The 16,060-nt window shown below is 44.2% G+C and overlaps 1 protein-coding gene across 7 annotated transcripts in view; it reads right to left on the minus strand.

The window, feature by feature from the left end:
• Positions 1-16,060, minus strand: part of sema3ab (sema domain, immunoglobulin domain (Ig), short basic domain, secreted, (semaphorin) 3Ab) — a 65,134-nt gene that overhangs the window by 33,386 nt on the left and 15,688 nt on the right. For 2 of the 7 annotated variants that reach the window (XM_030426593.1, XM_030426591.1), the window contains exon 1: positions 11,910-12,118. The exons of 3 other annotated variants lie outside the window; for them this stretch is intronic. The gene's annotated coding sequence lies outside the window, so the exon portion shown is untranslated. Of the gene's footprint in view, positions 1-3,020; positions 3,072-11,909; positions 12,120-16,060 lie in introns of those variants that run through there. 2 more of the 7 variants (XM_030426595.1, XM_030426596.1) reach the window with 2 other exon arrangements.

Here is a 16,060-nt window from a genome sequence, read left to right on the forward strand (position 1 = left end):
ACTTATGACCATACACTTCACTTTCTGTCTCTCTGTCACACTCCTGGTGGTTTTACACCGCAAACCCCGTGTAGCTCAAGGTGTGAAGAGGAAAAATGTTTGGAAAGAGGGAGGGAAAGAGCCGTAAAGCACTAAACCGTAGCGCAGCATGAAATGGTATACCTTCTGGAAGTAGACATAACAATAACTTCTTCAAGGCAAACTCGACCGACTCGAACCTCTTTTTTTCCGCTCATTGCGGGCAGTGCCAGTGGCAAAGTAGTTTGCAAGAACACAGGAGCTACTGTTTCAAAAGGGTTCAAATCTGCTGAAACACTGTTCAGGCAGATGCCTCTTTCGCCGCTTACACGTCTCTGCCAACTCATACAGAGTCTAGAAATAATAATCAACACTCAATATATTTAATGGTTTTCCTCCATGAGAAACAAAAATATGACGGTTTAAAGGGAAATACTTTCACTATATGACTGTCATTTTACACAGCAGTCGACATGACAAGAGAACTCAACCACTGGTCAGCGACTACTGTCATAGTATGCTTGGGGCTTATTGGGGGTTAAAGGTTAGAGTTCATTAAAAACCAATACTGAAGACTTGGGATTATACCTCTGCTGAGTCTTTGATCAGAAGAGAAGGGGGTCAGCTAAGAGCCTGTGTCACTCTGGGTTAAGCCTCACCTCTAAGCCTGTAACTCCTGCAGTCTGAAAACAATATCTCTCGTGAGTGCAGTCAAAAGTTGTTAATATAACCAGCGAAAACTCTGACATAATCAATCAATCTCGCAATCATTTCTTATATGCCGACTTTATGGGAAAGATTTGCTTTTGACAAATGAAACTACTTGGTCATGGCAAACTGAAATCAATGCTGACAGTCATTGTTGACCGGGAACCTCACGTGAATGTTGGAATTGTTTTGATATACAGTATATTTTCCTAAATTGTACCAGATAATGTAAGTCCACCAGGAAAGTGGACTACCAAAACCTCGAGTTTGGCATTATGGTCGTCGCCATCTTGTTGTTTTTTTAAAGCCAGGAGTGACCATATGTTTGGAGCTGTGTTGGATATCCTGGACAGATATGACTGGGAGCCCGCCGAAGACACCGTGGTAATGACTCGTCAATCACAGGGTAGCCAAGCCTTAAGCATACACTGCGTTACTGTCTGTTTTACCCGATATGGGACCATAACATCATACTTAATTGAAGAAAACTTGAAACGACTGATTGGGGCAATAAACTCATTCAGAAACTGTTTATTGTGGTAATAAATCATGCGAGAATTTCTTTTCTCATAAGCTTCAATACAGTCTGACTTCTAATTGAAGCTTCTAATTGGTTTATCGCACTCAAACATCTCTGCACATATTTTATAGTCACCGATACGAGACAAATTTGATTAAGAGAAGTATAAACTAAATTATTATGTAAGAAAGCTTTTATGCTTTAATTTTCACTTTGATTACTGTTCTTTCCTATTCACACGTTGAACGTCCTTGTCATGCTCCTTTGTGCATTTTAATGAAGTCGCTTGCCACTGCTGACCCCTGAATGTGCACATCAGCAGTGCCAGTTGAGCCCATAAACACTGTGTGTTCTGACATTTAACGATGGATTAACTGACCTTGTCAATAGGAGGGGGGGAGTCTAGGGGAAAGGAGGGGCTTGATCGATCGATCTGGGGCGTCTCTTTTAATGGGGCTTCTGGTGTTAAGCTGAGGTCAAACAGAAGGGATCCATGAGCCTTGCGTCCTTCCACCAAGATTTATACCTTCAATCAGAACCTTGACTCCGACATAAACCCGATAATTCCCATTCAGCCTTGGACTCTTCTGTCCTCACTGAAAACAATCTACCTCCTCTAAATCACACAGGGCCACAAAAGACAAGGGGGCGATGAGGTAGAAAGGGAGGACAAAAACATGGATAGCAACAAAAGTGAAGAAAGAGAAGACAAAAAGTACAAAAGGAGAGAAAAAGTTGATGCCATTCAGCTCCATTGATAACAAGGGGCCAGAGGACAGGATCATTCTTCACATGAGGAGAGGGAAGAATCAGTGTCCACAGGTGAACATCACTCAACTGCGCAAAGCATCTCAGAGTGAGGTCATAACTGATGTGCTGCAGAGCCCGAAGGCTCCGTCAGTGCTCTTATCATAACCTGTGATACAGAAGCTTCTCAGGACGTTATTTCTTGCTGTTTTGACAGCGACGAGGCCAAAGAAACAGCTCGGGTTTCAGCCCATATTGTCCCGTATAAAAAAAACAGACGACAACCTCCGGCTGATGCCGCTTCTGTTGCGTCTCCCTTTCTTGTTCACACCTCTTTGCCCCTTTTGCTTCCAGCTCGAAGCTCACTCTGCCCTGGGGAGGTTGATAAAACAGCACCAATTCCACACTAATTAGTCGGGAGGAAATTGCACCTCATTGTAGCTTATTGCTGGACACATAGCAGAAATGTGACACGACATGTCTTTCATCCCGCCCTGTTAGCCCAGGTGTTGACTCTTGATTCACCATGGTACATTCCCAATTTTTTCAAGAATGAAGAAAAGTATTTATATATAATTGCGCTAGGATTAAACTGTTGCATTCTTTCCATGTACGACTAAGTCCTCGACCCTTCGTTCCACCTCTGTCCTCGATCATCCACAGGTATGTCTTCAGACACACGTGCCTTGACTTCTGTTGCAGTCCTCCAGGTGCAGCTGTAGAATTTTTTACAAGATTTTTAACATCCGGCTCATAAATAATCTCGTGGCAAGTAGCGTTTACGTTTAATGTCCAATTTGCATGATGCCCCCTCACATTCTGCGCCTCGCAGCGACAGTGATATTTCATCGATGTAAGCACTTCATGCAAACTTGTTTTTAACAGATCAACTTTCGTGTCACATAAAAAGCATTTATCAAAATGAGTCCCCTGCAGACAAAAACAAGTCATCATGAAAGGAGAGTGTGTTTGGTTTCACGTCTAAGTAGAAAGCCTGCATTCCTGTAAGGTAATATACGGCACTCACCGACTACCAAGAGTTTCTGCTCCAAATTAGGGTTGGGAGGACCCCTACAACCTGCAGAGAGAGAAGGGGGTATTATTGTATGACCCCCTTAGTGAAAGTATCAATAACTGCCGGGCTTGTCACAGTCGAGTGAGAAAGGCTGTTACCTGGAGCGAAGAGAGAAACAACACATATCCGTCTCTCAATCTCTGATTACAGCGCTGATAGCAAAGCACCCCCGCGCCCAAGTAATGTCAATACTGGGCAGGCACGAGGAAGAACAGAAGAGAAGAGAAGCTTGCAGCATCCTCTGATGTGAAAATATGTGGGGAAAACCGTCCAGCTGTCCAATTAAGCAGAAGCTTCAACCCAGAAACTCATGCCCAGGAAGGAACCCTTGGCCCTGCTTTCAGTACCCAGTGTATCACGCCACATTAGTCAGGGACCGGTCTTTGCCAAGGCATCAAACACAACACAGCCACTGCTCTACCAAGTCTGTAAAATCTCATTCATCCACCCTTCCTTTCCCTAATCCCTTTAACTCATCCTCATCCAGGCCTTATGTTCTTCTGCTTGGGTGCCTCATCACGGCGCCCATAGATGTATAGTCTTAAGTGAACCAAGGGTGAAGGAAAGATGAAGGCAGCCACTGTTACAGTGAGCGGACACATTCTGGTAATGCTGCTGGTTGAATACAAACACAAACAAAGGGACTCAGCAAACCATCCCAACATGCACAGTCTCTCTGTTTCTGTCTGTGCGACCCTTGACCCCCATGTTCAGAGTCTCTGCCTCGCGGGCCCTGATCACAGAGGGTTACAGCGCCGGACCTGCCATCTCCAATTATACCGCTGTGTTGTGCGCCTTTCATCTCCCCGCCTGATAGGGAAACATTGCACAAATGCATCAATTTGTTTTCATCATTACGATGGATCCATTGAATTTGACTACTCCGGGTGTTGTAAACATGGGTTTAAATGACTGTTAATGAGGGCTTAGTTTTCCAATCTACTTCTATTTGAGGCGGCCGTTGTTCAGTCCATAGGGTGGGTGGTTGAAGTCCAGCGTGGATCAGCCATTACAGGCGTGAGAGCCAGAGTCACCTTTGCGAGGCAGCTGAATGTGCAAGATCAAGTATATGATGCAATCTCCTGAAACCCTTTGGCGAGTTATGCGCCTGTGGCCCGACACACTTATCAGCGCCCTTAAATGATCTACTGGCAGCTACAGGCATGACGACAAGCAAGCAATCCGCAATGGTGGCCCCTCAAGAGGGCAGCTTCTATAGCATCGGTTATATTTACATTTTAGTGACATTTTTTGTCTTTTGAGGTTCACTATCAAACCCAAGAACACTTCGACATGCACGCCAAGGGAATCGAACCAGCGACCTTCTGGTAACGAGAATCTGGCTCTACCCTCAGCCACAGCCACTGTTATATCAAAAGCGCCGAGTATATTTCATTGCATTTCTGAGAGCTATTCTCAAAAACATGTTTAGTTCTTTTCTCGACTGGCTCCAGTAAGGGTCTGTATAAAATCACCAATCAGAGTGAAAATTGAAGATAAATGACACAGGAGAACTCGAGTAATCATTAATTCTGCCTACAGACTTCACCATTTCAAGTTTCCACTAGCTATAAATCCACGCTTTGTGCGATATAACCGCTCCGTTTAAAACACGGCAATCTCTCCAGCATTAATGATGTGCTTTCTTTTGGAGATGCATTGCAAAGTAGCCCGGTGCCAAACCTTGTACCGCCACTGAATATTTTGCCGTGTTTGTTTAAAACAATCAAATTGAGTGGAAAAACAGGGACGCACTGAACTTCACCGCTCTGAATATGTAACAAAGCATAATTGAGAACAAAATGTTAGCTACATTGTTAAATTGAGTAATTAACCAAACCCGCAGTAGTGTATTATCATGCTCGGCTCCCTCTCTCCCTGGTGTGTGAGTGTGTGTGTGTGTGGTCGGCCCTGCTGCTGCATAATATATATCGTGCTGTGTTGGGGTTAGCAGCAGATGAGGAAAAAAAAAAAGCAAGTCCAGCTCAATATCATCTCGCAAAGTATAGCTCGTGGGATGTATACGACCATATCACACCACGGAGCAATAACAAAGTCGTGAACAAACACTCAAGCCTGTTCCTGATTTATATTTATCGTTTGCAATATTTTGTTCACGCCGCAGCCTTCACATGAGCTTTACCGTTCTTGTTCCTTCTGCAGGAAACTGAGGTATTGTGGAGGCTTTTGGAGACATGAGTGACCTTTCTGACTGCTGCCACTCACACCTGCCACAGAGGAGCTTATCGTAACCTGCCCCGCCCCTTCGCCCCGCGCTCTCCGCTGAAGAGTGAAGGTCAGCATTTAATGTGGGAGGGACGGGAATTAATGGCGTACTTAGAAAGTGTTTCCCAAAACAAATCGAAAACTCACCTCGGGACATTTGGGTCGTTTTAACACTCCGCTTGACGCGGTCTGTCACCCTCCTTACCTAAACAGATAGATAGAGGGAGAAGAAATACCCCTCGGGCTGTGTGCACTGCTATGTTTACTTAAGGCATCCTTATCCTGTCACACAGGTCCATAAATATCACCATTTGACCGTGTCATGTTTACGAGGTAACTGCTCTCAGCTGGTCCCACTGCTGTTTCAGTGATTGCTGAAAAAAAAAATGAAATATGGTGAATGTACCCTTGCACATATTTCATTGGTGGAGAAAAGTTGAGCCGGGTTCAGCTTTTTTTTCGCTGAATGGATTGTGCGTTTTACCAGAGCCGCGCACACAGGACCTCGACACGCTGCCAATGCAGTAGTTTCAATCAAATGAATAAGGAGGCTGTTCTTCTTTTCCTTCTTTATTTTTTTAATGAAGTGCTGTTTGGTCTAAACATTGCCTTATCGTGTAATTGTAATTGCGACTATAAACACTGCTCGCGAGTTGTAAAAGGGTTGCTCGAAGCGGCATGGCTACGTGACAGATCAATCAGGCACAGCTCGAAAAGGGAGTCATAAGAGAATATTATGGCACTGGATAACTGGCGAGGAACAAGAACACATTCTTATTGATTAAGGACATTTAAGCCATCTAACAATTGTAACAAGCAACTTAATGTCTAAAATGTCTTGGTAAAGTTATCAGTTCTGGACTCTTATGAGTTACATCCAACCTCGCAGCAATAGAAGTTCTTTCCAGTCCAGTAAAAATGTTCATCAGTAGTCAGTCTAAATGTCTAAATGTTTCTTTTAAACAAACCCAATTACAGTAGTTTCCCATAACCCTGGTGGGGATTAGTTGCTTTCCACCAACATTAGTTAGCAAGCCGTCCCCTCACCTCTCGTGTCGTTCAGGTGTGTTTAAGAGTCGGCGTTACAAAAGGTTTCGACCTATGTTGTTGTTCCGCCAAACAGCAGTCACAGGCAACGACCTCGTATCTCTTGAAGCCGGAGGAACGAGCCGCATCCCAGTTTTCTGCAAAAAAATACTGATGATGCAAAAGTATAAAGAAAGCTAAAGAAAACTAACTTCCCTCAAAATCCCCCCCCCCGCTGCTGTCAGTCTGTAAGATAAAGCAGCTGGGTGACACTTTAATGTCTCATTTCCTGGGAGCATTCTGCAGTTAAAGCAGATTTAGAGAGATAACAGAGAGGCAGTAGATAACGTGTTAATGGGAGTTGCAGACGTGTCGATTCGTCATGTCTTAATTAGCCGTACCTTCATTAACTTTATCTTAATAACTCTCTGCTAAAATTAATGACTCATTTAGCTAATTAGGATATCTTTGTGTGTGTGTGTGTGTGTGTGTGTGTGTGTGTGCAATTCAGTTCCTTGGAGCAACTTTAGCAAACGCCAAATAATCACTTAATTTAATTTAATAAGGCTTTGTCCTTCATAGACAAAGACGGACTTTTATTCAGAACAGCAGTCTAACCGCAGAGGGTTTGTCACACTTGGTTTTCCTGGAATGTCTGTTTGGTTTGTGTGTGTGTGTGTAGGTGTTTGTGTGTGTGTGTGAGAGCACGCGCAGGCACGTCACCATGTGTCGGTGAATGTGTGCATGGGGGGCGTGATAGGTAATACGGAGGAACATGCCCAGATCTCTGTTCCTCCACGCTTCCTGCACCTACAGAAAAGAGTAAATCTGATACTTTGTCACAGTTTGCAAACAGAAGCGTCCGGTGGGGCAGAAGGGTTCACCGAATGGGTCAGCTAGCGTGAACTAACAGAGCGCCCATCTGTGTCAGCACCGAGAGAGGGGGCTTCGGGTGGGGAAGACTGTGTGTGGTTCAGAGGTGGGGGGAAAAAAAAAAAGGAATTGAAGAGATGATGAGGGAATTTAAAAGAGCATCCAGACTAAAAAAGAGAGCAAATCGTTCTTTTTAAAAGAGGACGGATAGATTGGAGATGAAAGAGAGGAGCAGATGGAGATTCGAGTAAAAAATACCCAGCAGGAGCGCCGAGCAAACTCAGATTTAGTGAATGCAATAAACAAATAGCTTACTGCATAGTGCACGAGCACATGTTATCACTAAATCAAACTTCTGTTGTCTCAAAGATGAAAGGCTGCTGCTAAAAGAGGACTTGTTGCTCACAGTTTGAAGCGGATCCATCAGCCGGGGGAGTGATGGAAATCTGAGCTGGTGTAAAGGGGGGGTGGTTTTTCCAAGATAACCTTTTGAGATAGCAACTGACGGGCGGGTCAGAGATTAAGACACAGTTAGGATCCATTATCACACTGATGGGAGCAAAGATGAGGGTTGTATTTCAACTAAAATAATCAGTTATTAAATGGGAAAACGACTGTTTAGACAAGATAGTAGGATCCAAATGACGTTTTCAACGTTAACATGCTAACTCTCTTGCACGTACAGATTCTTCTTTGATTTCTTTTTTCTTTTTTTGTCGTGAAATTAACAATCATAAGTGCATCATGTTTTATCATTTACTGTGATTTCTTACCAAATCGCATGGCCAAGTCTCTGACATAATTCTATTATTTTGTTTATTTTTTTTTCAGATTTTTCAATGGGAAATATGTCACAACTGTAAAGTTTCGGGAAAGCTGCCTACAATAGCAAACATAACACACTGAAAGCTCACATAATATTGTTATGTTCATCTGCATTTAAGTACACTATGTAACTATGTAAATGAGGAGAAAACAGCAATGAGCGTCCCGTGTGTGTGTGTAATAGGGATACGTGGCTCTCACGGATGGGATATACAGGTGTGTGAAATAATTTATCTCTACTGAGGAAAATATTAATTACATTGCCTGCAGCGATCCCCCAACATGAGAAACAATAAGTGCGGCTTCATGAGAGACCCATGTGCGTATTTACTATACGCTGGAGGCACAGCAGCTTAACTTCATTGATTACGCTTTTTCAAATCTCCAGACGTCGACAGGATCCATCACAATCTGGTTAATTAATGCTCTGTTTTCATTCTCATACTGCGAAATTGTTTGGATTAAAGCAGCCGTTCTCCTGACAGCTGTCGAAAAGTTTTTATTGCAGCAGAAAATAGTTTGATTCTGTCTCCTCTGAAGAGTTTCCTCTATCCTGTCAAAGTTATAACTTTTAGTTTTGCTTCGTAAATGTCCCATAATATTTTCTGCAGGGTTATTACTGTGCACATTTAAAACTACTGAAAGTGGCCTCTCTAACCAGAATTGTGATTCCCCTTATGTGGGCACTTTTTACTCTCTGAATAATACTGTCCCATTGATTTTTTTAACATGTTTTTCTTCAGTGGCACTTTCTCCGTCTGCTGCCTCGAGACAGCAATGTGCCAACAATGTGCCTGACCAGACTTTGCCCATGGGCGCACAGATGGACGCAAATACACTTCCTACTTATACGTGGGCGTAAAAATGACAGCTGTGTCAGTCAGAACTATCAATGGCACTTGCACTGAGTTGTGCACCACTTGGCGTTGGGCCTAAGACATGGCCCTCACTGTACAACAGCAGAGTAGCTTGTACACAATGATGTGGACACAGCTGAGGATTTCCCTTCATCGTGAGTAACGACGCATTGACTCGGATGACACTCTTGTTTGTGAAAAGCATCTCTTCTGGACCTGATTCATGTTTCAGCTGAGTAATACGCTTAACCCTGATAGTGGCACTCATTAGATTAGTTCTGCAGCACAGCTTAAGAATCAGCTGGTTTGTGTCTTAATAGTCATGATGACTGAGCAGAATGTGTTGGTGTTTGTGTTGTATTATGTATTAAGTTATTGAGTTAGTTGTAAGCTACTTAATGACGTAGCTAACTTTGCACCAAGGGTGGTTTTTTACTCCGATATCTGTCGTGGTGTGAGGCCATATCTTCTCAAAAATATGGATGTGTGTCCCCAACTTTAAGAAATTTAAGGAGGCTGTTGATCACCACCAATACTCGTGACTTGTGAATGAGACTTTTGGGTTTAACATGGCAGGCGATGGCAACCAGGTTAAAAGGCAACGATGTGAAATGGAACAAATGAGAAAAAGGAGCAATGCACATAAGGAGTCTTTTCTCACTGACAAGATTCCAACAAGATAATACCTTCAAAAAAGTGTTGCCATTTATTTATTTATTTATTTATTTATCTCTGCATCTCTGTTAAATATTAGCGGTTTATAGGTTACGGCCACATGCCACAATCCACAGTAATCAAACACAGAAAGCTCTAATTTAATTACATTTGGGTGATTTTCCAATCTCTGGAAATGATTAAAGGCAGCGGTGCTCCTGCCAAAGAAAACATTCACATATCCAGAGATTAAGATACAGTAAAGTGTAGCGGAAGAAAAAAAAACCAAAGCTTTCTTAAGGCTCAATTAGCCCTCTGCACACTGACCCCAAAGCCGTGCTTGAAGAGGGTGTAATGAGAGGAAATGGCATAAGCGGCTCCATGCTTTCTGCCACCCTCCCTGATGGCGATGGGCGGTGGGGGGAAGCTGCATTACCACCGTTTGGCAGTTTCACAGCTCCGTTGCACTGATATTATTTCAAACTTCCTGCAGCCATTTCACAGTGTCCTCTGAGAAGTTTTAAATCACAACACAGCCTCTGCGACGGCACCGCTTTCGCCCGAGCTTGTAAAAGCAAAATCTGTTTTGTCTCACTGCAGTTGTGTTTTTGCACACTCCGTATTCAAACATTCGGCTCCTTCTTCTCGGAATCCCGTTTCGCATTTTACAGTTTCTGGTTGAGCAGCGGCAGAAGAGTTATGCTAACCCCTCTTAACCTCACCTCCATGTGGTAACGGTCAGCTACACTTAATGAGAGGTATTCCGTTGCATTGTGCCCGGAGAAACAAAAAACATGTGCGTGGTTCCTGGCTTTTCAACAGCTGACCATGTGAGGAGAGAAAAATCTAGACTAAATGTCAGGAGACAATGCATTTTCAGTTCAAGCTGGCCCAAATATATAATGCCTCGACAGAGATTCAGCACTTTTTGCATCCCAGAAAGCTGCCTGCTGCTTTGGGAGCTGGGACAGCGGGTGATGATGACATTGGCTTTGTTCGTTAAATTCAACGTCATGCATGCGGCTTTGATTTGATAAAAAATGTGTCACTTTTTGTTTCATCCCTTGCTATTAGTTTGTGGTTAAATATAAGGTGCACAGTGATCTTGTTGAGGAGAGTCTATTCTACCTCTGTCTCTCTCCGGAGACAGGGCAGCTGTGCTCTATCTATTTCTCCCTAATGGTGTGTGTGCATCAGTGTGTGTGTGTGTGTGCACGCGTTACAGTATTCGGTATGCCACGAGCCTCTGTCAGCACCTTTAACTAGTCCCCACAGTGCAGCCCGGCAGTAAATACGCTTTCACGCCTTTCAGCCTCTCACTTAAGAGAGCACGTCCCCGTACATAGCTTTTAATTAGAGACTTAAAAGATCAGTGTAAATACATACGGACGAGAGGAACAACATCCCCCGAGGTACTGCACAATTTACACCAGTTATTTCACAAAGCATTACGTGCTACCTTTAATTTGTCTAACCATTGGCAACGTGCATCATTAGAATTCACCCCGAGGCCGGATTTTAGTTATTGTTTGCCATCAGACCATGCATTCTGAGACCCCTAGGTGCACATATAGGTTGGGTGACTTTTACCTTAGCTGTTGATGGACGAGTAAAGTTAAGCTGCAGTCACTGAAGGTATACAGTAAGTGGGCGTGTACTTGCCAGTATGCAGCAATTTGATCCTCAGGTGTGACCCGCGCCCGCTGCAGTTTATCACCCGAAGATCTGATTTGATTTGTGATTTCTCCGAGTTCCAAACTAAATACTGCAACTTTGAAATACAGCTCCCGAGAAACCTGGCGAAACAAACGACATGTGAAATGTAAACCAAATCACACCGAGGAGATTTCCTGGAGCTTCACGCCTGAACGAATCACGAGATCTGTGAGTGTTCCCTCTGTGAGATCCCTGTCCAACTCCGGACCAATATGCAAATCATGAGACCCTACAGGCTCCATTAAAAAGCCTTGAGTTTATTACCGAACGCTTCATAGTTCCATTAAAGTGAGCTGCCGTCGTAAATCACGCACAAGCACACTCGCGCAAACACAAACACACAGAGTCATTCTCCTGGTTACTGTACGCATGTGATGGAAAACACCAGATTGTGTTATGAGAACACATGGCACGCCCCCCTCCGTATCTGCCACCCAGCCCAACAACACAAACAAACTGCGATCGAGACTCGTTTTATTGCCGTGACAAAGGATGTGATCACTGAACTCCTTACCCTGACGGCAGGGTATCAGCGATGACAAGACAATAGGCGTCTCTATGGGTAACTAACAACAACTGTTCTGTCTCGCACCCAAGGCAGACATATCAAATCTCCTAATACTGGAAGAATGCCGCTTGAACAAACAAAAGGGTGTTCACTTACACTCAACAATCCAGATTAATGTTCGTACAGAGTCCCGGGTGTCTGTAAGAGTGTGTGCGAGAGAGCCAGCGCCTTTGGGTGCGTGAGAGAGAGAGACACTGTGGACGAGTGTGCACTGAGTCCAGCCTCGTAGTAGTGTTGGGGGGTTGGAGTAACGGCAGATGAGTTTAAGTGGGCAGTAATATCACTCCTCGCTACATCACTCTACCATCTGCCAACCGCTGATCGTTAGCATCTCCATCTCCATCTCTCTCTCTCTCTCTCTCTCTCTCCATCTATTTTTAAAACATAAACACAGTTGTGCTTGTGTGTGTCCACACACACACACACACAAGCACACACACAGTTCCTTAGTTACTGGTTTGATGTGAAAAATCATATCGGTGTGTGTGAACGTGTTGATGTGCCTCAGAGGGTCACCTGGGAGAGGAGCGGTGACGTCAGCCACTCTCAGAGGACACCGAGGGGCTGGCGGTGGGCATGCCCGCCTGCTGCCTGCCTCGGCGGGGAACCTGGGAGAATGCAGTATTTGGCAAAGAGCGGAGCGCATGATAGGGAGAGAGAGGGGTGGGCAGGTATAGAGGTGGATGAAGAGTGTGGGTGGGGGGAATCACAGATGTGGAGTGCCTCCCTACTGAGAGAGGATGTGCTGGGATGCAAGCACGGCACTACAGAGATCCAGTCAAACGGAGAGAGAGGCTCATCTGTGACTCATTCACGAAGCCTGTGTGACTGACTGTGTGTTCCAGATGCCACAGGCGCATAAAAAAAAAAAAAGGCTACAGTACGTACAGCCGATGGTTCCCAAATGAACAAGATTTACAACTCTCCAAAGTGCTGTACACAGTAGAACAGCCTGCCTGGTAACCATTCAGACTATTCCAGCAGATCAGCAAGTCTTTCCTCTACGACAGTCCAACGCATGACTTCATGTGACCCGTTTCTCTGTGCGTCTTCATTCAGAAAACACACACTCACACACACACACACACACACACACACATACAGAGACATCATTGGGTATTAATTTAGAGACATGCATTCTCACATCATATAAAAGCAGTTCACTGTCGGTGCCCATTATTTGATGTCCACCGAGCCTTGACCACAATCCACTTAGCTTGAGCTTCAATAAAAACACACACACACACGGAAATGGAACCGCGTACGGTTTTGGCATCCCATGTGTTTTTTTTTCTTCAACACACACTGTCACCACCGTGCGGCGATGGAGCAGCCACATGTGCAGCACCTACAGAGCAGGCACTCTCAAGATGGCACACGTGCCCCAAAAGGCCTTCTCCCCCCCCCGATTCATAAACTTTTACATCTGTATTCAGAATAAACGCAAAACACATTGCATGTAATCATATCTTGTATGTTTATTTTAAGCGCAATTGGGTGTGTCTCTAGTAATTAAGTTACTCCATGGCTGTGTGTGATCTCATACCATCGATCAGCTCTTTGTGCACATGCCATTAAACCATTGGACTGTAACTCGTGAGACGGCTGCTTGTAACCTGTACGTGTCAAGCAATCTTGTTTAAGTAACTTAACTTACGTGATGTACTGAACTTGCGTCAGACAAAACGTCATGTACGAAACTTCACAAAGATGGCGTCACTTATTGTCACGTTCGTAATGTCACGTCTAATGCATATACATATGTCAGATAAGTAACATAACCCAAGCCATGATCCTTCCTAAACTTGACTGAGTAGATGTATTGCCTAAACCTAACCAAACTTTGACCTTTGTTCAGTGTTAAACACGGATTGGAAAATACTAACGGGTTCACGTCTGTATTAAATCTGAGACATTATAAGATCTCAGATATAAGATAAGGTATTTTAAACAGAAAACTTTTAACGCCAGAGATGGCAGTTGCATGACACATACGGTCCCTTCCCCCCAAAAAACAGAAAGATGTCAGCCAATCCCGTCGTCAGACTGACTGGAGCACACAGTTGAGATTCTCTGCAGTTTCAACTAATTTGGTGCGGCTGCCGGTAGACTTGTAATCAGCACGGAGGAGTAAATATCACGATAAATGCACAAAATTGCCAAGCAAGGCTCAGTTATCCACAGACATTAAACCTGGAGAAGTTGGTATCTTGAAGTATAACCTGTGGTGAAATGGCATTTTAAAACTTAGTTAATGGCAAAGTCACCAAACTTTTTAAGCAGATTTTATAAGACTCACTGGCAAGACTATACATGCAGCTTTTATGTCGCAGGGCCATTAAAGTGAAGTTCTGGCTCTCTCCCCATTCACTGAGATGGGGGCCTGGTCTTGTTAACCCGAATTAACTGCCTGGGGGCGTTGAAAAGGTGGCTGTCGAGCGGCAAGAGTTTCCTATGAGGACCTTTGATTTAATGCTGGGGGGAGCGACAAAAGGTTATTTGATGACCAGGGAATGAGAACGCAGGAAATAAAACACAACTCCCATTCATTAAAGGCTTATTAATGCTACAATATAAAGGTTAATCATATTATAAGACAGGATTTAACAACTGCGTAAAGCCGTCACTGCAGCATGTATTCTCTATTGGAATGCGTACTAATGTACTGGCGAATTCTTCGATAGACAACCATGCGTTTGTTGACAGCGACCACCACGTCGCCACACCTGCTGTGCCAACATGGTGGCCTCGTTTAAATCAATAAGGAAGCCAAGTTTTTTTTTTATTTTCATGCCTCGTAAAGGTTGATCTGAACACAGTTTTTACTCCTCGCACTACAGTGAGGTTTAGCTTACACTACCAAGGTCACACCGGGCACAGTCAAGCGACAGCAAGTCACTTGACAGCATGTCAATATTGTCAACTCAGGACGGGGTTTAGCCAATCAATAGTAAAGACACCGGGCCACAAGGTTCCACCGGGCAAATGTGAAACAGTCAGATCTTTTTTCATCACTCAACAGCTCGTAATGGAACTACGGTAACCCGAGACAAGAGATGCTTTCTTAACCATAAATTCTTCACGTGTCTGCCTTTCATTGAGAGGATTTGAAGTACAGAGTACACAAATGCTATACAGTCAGCACTACTTTACTGGCGATCAGCACAATGGTCAAGTCCCAGCAAATACTCACGACCACAAACACACACAATGCACTCGTGTGTGGCTGCTGTAAACGTTGTCCAGGAAAGGGGCTATTTGGTTCTAAATTAGGCAATTACAGAGACCACAGCGACCGACGCAGACTTGGCGCACTGTGAGTGAGTAACTGTTAGAATTTTTATTTTTGACAATATTATTATTATTTCGCCGCAGATATGTTTTTATATAAATGATCAATAGCTCCATTATGTCCCCGCATTAAGTATTTTACGTGATTGATCAAACGGTGAACATCTGCAGTAGCAATTCAGTTTTGTTGTGCAGCTCAGTTTTCAATGATCTGTGTGTGTGTGTGTGTGACTGTGTTTGTGTGTGTAGGGGAGAGTTGAAGCTGAAGTGGGTGTCTGTCCTGGTCCCTGTCCCGGGCTGCGCTTACCAGGGTCGTAAAGTTATCCAATGTCACCACAGGACTATTGGATGGCTGTCAGCACGCTAAATTAAAAACCACAAGCACGCAGCGTTTAATTTCTGTGTTTTTACCCCTAACGGAGTGGGACTGCCTGTCGCCGCGCTGCTGGGAAGCGCGCGCGTGTGTGTGTGTGTATACATGGATGCACGCATGTGTGTGTGTTTATGTGTGTGTTCCTTGTTACCTTTACAAAGCCCCTCTGTGCCTGGAGTTGTACTGTCTCTCCTGCCCGTCCTCCTATGGGGAGGGAGCCAGACAGACTGACCCAGTCTAATAGCATTGCATAAAACAACATGGATGAATAATCTGTCCGTTATGAAATTGATTATAATGGAAATAAAGTGCGTGATGAATGGCTGAACCGAGGCATGACCCGCTCCATCAGCAGAATCTCGTATAATTCAAATTAGTCCAAATGACAGGACGGTTTAGCATGACCGAAAAGTTGCGAGTCTAATGGAATTCAAGGAACGGAGCAGCCAAGAGCCAGCAAGAAGTCTTAAGAGATAATTATGCGTCTGTACAGATTAGCATACTGCTGGTGAACTCGGTAAACAACAGTTATTCGAGGCTCCAGTGCGATTAGTGGCTTAACAACAGAAGAGCAGCAGACCGG

The sequence above is a fragment of the Sparus aurata genome, chromosome 8 (genome assembly GCF_900880675.1).
Source record: "Sparus aurata chromosome 8, fSpaAur1.1, whole genome shotgun sequence".
In the NCBI taxonomy this organism is placed as follows: domain Eukaryota; kingdom Metazoa; phylum Chordata; class Actinopteri; order Spariformes; family Sparidae; genus Sparus; species Sparus aurata.